Source organism: Mercurialis annua, linkage group LG7, assembly GCF_937616625.2.
Source record: "Mercurialis annua linkage group LG7, ddMerAnnu1.2, whole genome shotgun sequence".
NCBI classification, from domain to species: domain Eukaryota; kingdom Viridiplantae; phylum Streptophyta; class Magnoliopsida; order Malpighiales; family Euphorbiaceae; genus Mercurialis; species Mercurialis annua.
The window spans coordinates 12619469-12625890 of NC_065576.1; positions in this window are offsets into that span (position 1 = coordinate 12619469).

Here is a 6422-nt window from a genome sequence, read left to right on the forward strand (position 1 = left end):
ACCTGATCCCACATTTTTGCATTTATTGTCCTTGAAGTTAAGGGAAGCCCAAGATATGTAATGGAGAATTTCTCAATTTTGCAATGAAGAATATCAACTGCTTAGATAACGAACTGATGTCAACATTAATACCATTAATAGAAGTCTTTTGATAATCAATATGAAGCCCAAAAACCTGCTCAAAGCATCTCAGAAAATGCAACAAATTCAAATTATTCTTAAATCATTAGGAATAAATAATAAAGTGTCATCCCCAAACTGCATGATAGAATTCGAGTCCTAAAAATACAAAAGTCTGTATATTTTTTTAAAAGTTTTCGATGATCAGACCAAAGCTTGCAAACATAATTTACATAAAATGTTCAATGTTTACAAAACATTAAACATCGCCTACAAACGACGTAAGGAAACTAGGGTCTTACTGCGTGGTCTCACATACCACCTAACCCTGCCATATACACATAAAAAACAAATAGTTTTGTAGAAGCGTATTCAAAACTTTTACATGTCAGAGTTTTACAACAATTGCTTTTATATGTTGATGTTGTTTGTCACTAGGTCAACACTAGGAACTACTGCAGTTATAGGATTTGAGTCATATCATCGACTTGTCTTTGTTGTTTCATTACAACTCTAAGCTGACATACGTGTGGTCGATATGACATGGTTAATGCGTTTTCCTATGGTTTGCTTTGAGGTTAGAAGGTAAGCTAAGCATTTTCTTGTTGTTTTGGTTAGATGGCTGACCAAAGATACCTTAGAACCCGTGCTGCTGTGGCACAAGAAGTGGCACAAGAGGTGGCACCAGGGGTAGAACAACAACTACCAGAGGTAGCCGGGGAGGTTCAGGATGAATATTTTGTCCATGGAGGACAACAGTAACCAGTTGATGTAGTTGGAAGAGGTAGAAGTCGTGGAAGAGGCAATGGTAGAAGCAGAGGTCGAGCTGCCAATAAACCAAACCTATAGATACATGCACTAGGAATACCACAACCGGAAAATCATGATGATTTTCATATGGATCAATATTTAACTGGGATTGCAACTATGCAAACAGTTCATGCGGAGAACCAAGCTATGCAACGAGAGCAGTTGCTTCAGCAATAACAACACGTAATTGGGAATATCGATCGAGATATTGTCATGTGCTACATACGTCTTAAGCCAACCAAGTTTGAAGGTACTGGAGATGCCTTAGACTTTCTAGAAGAAATGGAGTGTAACGCTAGAAGTCTTCAAGCCAAAGAAAGACAGTCCTTAATATTGGTAGAGATCTCAATGAAAGGACAAGCAAAGAATTGGTTTCAGCGTGTAATTCAACCAACCATGGAATAGATGACATGGGTTGAATTCGTCAATCGCTTTAGGGAGTTCTATCTTCCCTACTTAGTAACTGAGATGCAACGTGAGCGATTGTTGAACTTAGCCAAGGGTGATAGATTGGTGTAGGATTATGTTACGGATTTCACTCGATTAAGTCGGTTTGCACCAGATCTTATGGTAGACCCGGTAAAAGTAAACACAAGGTTTGTAAAGGGTTTCAGACCCGAGTTTGTGAGCCTGATGTCAAGTGTGAACAGGGATTTAGTTCAGATTATCGATAGTTATCGGCAGATGGAAACTTCCCTGATTCAATTTGGACGACTTCCAGATCCTTCTGGTCAGATACCAACCAGAATTGAGCAAGCCCAGACAGTGCAAAGTGCACCAGTGTAGTCTTTTGTTAGGAATTTTCCTAGACCTCAACATATTCGAGATCATAAGAAGAGTCGACATGCTTTTCGACTAGTAAATTTTGGAGCACGAGTTGGTGCTAGGACGACAAGTGGTGTGGGAGCTGAAGTACCTATTTGGTAGTCATGTAACAAGAGGCATTATGGAATATTCTATCATGCTACATGAGCGTGCTTTAGTTGTGGTCAACATGGTCATTTTTCTAGAGAGTGCCTAAGGCAAGTACCTCAAGGATCAACAACTACTATTTTTCAACCCTTCTATAATTAACAGAGACCTGCATCATCTGGTTACGGTCAGGCTGCAAGTACCCTGTCTGGTCAGAGAGGCCGAGATTATGGAAACCGAGGAGGAAGGAATGGTGGAGGACGCGGAGCTGGTCAGACTTCACAAGCTAGTGGAAGTATGGCCAGAGTCTTTGCACTAAATCCTCAGGAGGCTCAGGCTTCCAATGCGGTTGTGCAAGGTACATTCCTTATCGCTTCTCAAGATGCCTTACTTTTGTTTGATCCGGGTGCAACACATTTGTTTGTTTCACCCAGTTTCGCGGTTAAGTTGGGAAAACAACATGCAAATTTACAACGTCCTATGTCAGTAGCTACTCCGATAGGCGAAAGCATAAAAGTTAGCATAGTTTATTCATCTTGTCTTGTGAGTGTTCAAGGATAAGAGTTGTTTGCTAACTTGATTCTGTTAGAAGTTTTGGCTTTTAATGTGATACTAAGGATGGATTGGCTAGCTCAGCATTATGCTAATGTAGATTGTCGTACTAAGATAGTAATGTTTAGTCCGCCTTTAATTGAACCTATTTTAATCCATGGTGAGAAGTTGGAATCACCAATATGTATAGTTTCAGCTATTAAAGCCTACCAGTTGTTAAGGAAAAGGTGTCAAGGATTTTTGCCATAGTAAATGATGTAGAAAAGAAGAGTGGTTCGGTACAGGATGTACCCATAAAATTGAAATATCCCGATGTTTTTCCAGAAGAATTGCCTGGAATACCTCCGGATCGAGAGATAGAGTTTTTTTATCGAGTTAGCTACTGATACCAAACCAATATCTATACCACCTTATAGGATGGCACCATCAGAGTTAAAAGAACTTAAGGATCAACTAGAAGAGTTGCTTAATCAAGAATTACATCATTCGGAGTTGTCTAGCTCAGGTTATGAAGTTTTGAAGATTGGAAAAACTGCATGTTGCATTAGTTTACTTACAGATTTGACCCTTCTGCCTTAATTTGATATTTCGGAACCCTTAGAGATCTCTGATTAATTTCTGTAATCCATATAAAATAAACTAGACATCTCAAGCTTTCCAATGAATCAAGAACCAAGTCATTTGGATGTGTGTGCAAGGAGTTATGGATTTCCGAGGTTGCTGGTCGCGCAAAAGATATTGGCGCGCGGCACAAATGAGGAACTCGTCGGGATTGCTCTCTGGAATGAATGTTGGGCGAATTTTAGGGAAGTGCCGAGCGGAAAAATGGGGGAACTCGCCACGGACACCTGAGAATGTAAAATTGACCGAAAAACTCATCCGAAACGCGCTAAACTCATCGGGGATCAATCCTAGTTCGACTTGGACTTGTTTTACAACATAATAGGTGGAACCTTCTACTTCTAGAAGGTTGAGAGCATTAAAGATCAAAGTCCAATTTGAATTAGGAGTGTTTCTCAACTCTTGATCTTAATCCTAAAAGGACCTAAAAGGAGATTGACTTAGAGCAAAACTCAAAGTTTCAAGACCTCTATAAATAGAGCTCAACTCAAGACTATTCAATCATTCAATTCATTATGTAAATACATCATTCTATTCTTTGTTTATTAATTTAGTTTAGTTTAGTTTTAATTTTTAGAATAGTTGTTCTTTAGCTTAGCTTGTAAAATCATCCAAGCACAATTTGGATTTCAAGATTTCATTGAAGAAGATTATTTTCAAGCCAAATCAAGTTTGATTTCTTCTCCATTCTCTTTAATTATGCAATTCTTATTTGTTTACTTGTTTCCTTTTACTATGTCTAGCTAATTTAATTAATCTAGAGTATTGTAAGTAGTATGGGTGTATGATTTAAATCCTAAAAACTAATTTACATATCTTTCTTGCAATTCTTATTATTAGGATTAATGCTTGTAATAACTTGATCACCAATTACATGATTGAAAATCGATTTGTGAGTAAACGTCATTAAAGCAAGTTGGTTGGAAAAGGTAATAAGAACGTAGTTATAAAACATGAGTCCGTCCACTATGTTTGCGTTGGGTGGCATGTGAGGATAACTTTTCTTAATGCTTTGTATATGATTGTTGCATTATTTTCTATTGTCCTCTAAGCCGTGACAGTAAGGACGATTCAGGGTAATCGAGTTATAAACAACAGGTTAACATCGTCTACGAAATAGGGGGTTAACGAGGTTAGATCTATCCGCCATTGTAAAGAATGATTAAAATTATGATTGATATGAATTAGAATTGTAAGGCATCAAGAACCCATATGAAAGCAATATTCTAGGTTTTCCTTCTATCATCGTATTTCCTTATTTTATTTTCAGTTTTAGTTTAATTATTTAAAAATCAAATCAATCAAATTCGTTAGTTCAAATAATAATTAGTTAACTATTTTGGTACTAAATACAATTCCTTGTGGGTTCGACTTTTACTTATCATTATATTACTTAATCACGATATTGTATACTTGCAATTTTGTGCATCAAGTTTTTGGCGCCGTTGCCGGGGAATTGTTATTTATATCAATACAACTTAATTAATTATTGCTTTGAACACCTTTTATTTTCTTTTTTTATTTATGTTGTTTATAAGTTTTCATCATGAATTTTGGTGAATAAACTTATCCATATGAGAGCTTTAATGCACAATACTCTAATATGATGGATTATAATATGCAATATAATCAATTTCAAGTTTGTGAATGGTGTCAAGGAAATCATGATTGGACATATTGTCCATATTATTCACCAACACTACCTTCACCTGATTATTCTTATTGTGTTAATGATTCTTTTAACTCGTTTTCTAGTTTTGATGATACTAATATTCAGGTTGTGGTTGATGATCAAAAGGATAAATCAATATATGGGCAAGCTTTAGAGTGGGCTCGTAACAACAATATTGAACATCTTAGTCATCCGTGCTTAGAAGAAGACGATCCGGCTACTTGGAATTCAAGAAGCAATGAGCACATAACTTTAATCAGAAAACATGTGTTTGCACAACTTTCAAAAGATGATGATTGCTTATCGATCGAGGATGAGATCGAGTCTAACCTATCATCTCTTTCTTGTGATTCTAACTCATGTTTTGTAGGTGAAATTGAAATTGAAGGAAAAACACAACCACTCCATAGTGAACATATTGAACAATTTAAAAAATATATGGAGGAATCGTGTTATTTGGAAGTTCATCCTATATCTTTAAGTGAGAGTAGGAAAGATTTAGAGGATAAACAACCAACTATAAATGTTGCATATGAGGATGATTCGTCTTATAAAGAGAATGTGAAAGAGAGCATATTTTCTGAGAACCCACAAGAAGAACCTTATATTCTTAAATTTGTTATTGATCCAAAGGTGATTCAAGTGGAATATGCTCTCTCTTACCAAGTTAAAAGAGGACCGACAAGAGAAAAGAGGGAAAAGATGTTGCCAAGAACACTCCCTCACGTTCGAATGTATTCTTAATGAATATATGCGAAGAGTCTAGCTACAGACTCTAACTAAAGCGCTACTTGGGAGGCACCCCAAGACATATCCTTTATTTTTTTTTCTTTTTAGATTTTCCCTTCACATTATTATCATGGAATTTTTTATGTCTATTTTATAGGTAATTAAAGTTGGAAAGCAATGACGACTAATGTAACAAAGAAGATCAAAGTCATCAAATTTAGAAGTTACATCAACTAGGGTGCACACTAGGTAAGTAATCTTGTTTTCTCTTATTTGATTTCTTATATTTATACATTGAGTACAATGTGATATTTAAGTGTGGGGGTATTAATTTATTGTACATTATGAATTTTTTTTTTCTATTTTTTTTTCTGTTTTATTAGAATATTTAATTTTGAAAAAATTTTAATTTTTGAACTTAGTTTTTGATTGTCCAAAAATAGGATAATTCATTAATTGATCAAATGGAACTTGAGAAGCATGTTTAGATATTCCCGTGTCAAGTTGAAATTATGATATCTTTAAGTTTGTTGAAAGTATTTGATTGAAATCATGAGCTTGGTTTTGTTTTAATAATTTTTATTAACTTTTGAGCATAACATTTAAGCACAAATTTCTCTATTATTTGTGATTTAAAGATAGCCAAAATTTCAATCTCTTATCAAAGTTAATTTTGCTTAATTTTAATTAAGTTTTTTTAGATTTTTGAAGGACTAATCACATGATGCTTTTTACAAAATACACTTAAGAATGTGAGATTTTTGAGCCTAAAGTATCAATAGTTTTTCTTGAGTGTGCTACTTGGTATTTATTTGCTAGAACTTGCAATTTTACATCGATTTGCGGCCAAATGAAATAGGTGATGACATGAGTGTGATTTGGATATTTAGAAAACCCTTTCTTTTCCCACTTAAAAAGACTACCAATTTCCCATTAGGATTAACCAAATTTGAGCCTAGCCTTTTCTTGTTATTATACACATGTTTACACCTTTTATCCTTCTTTT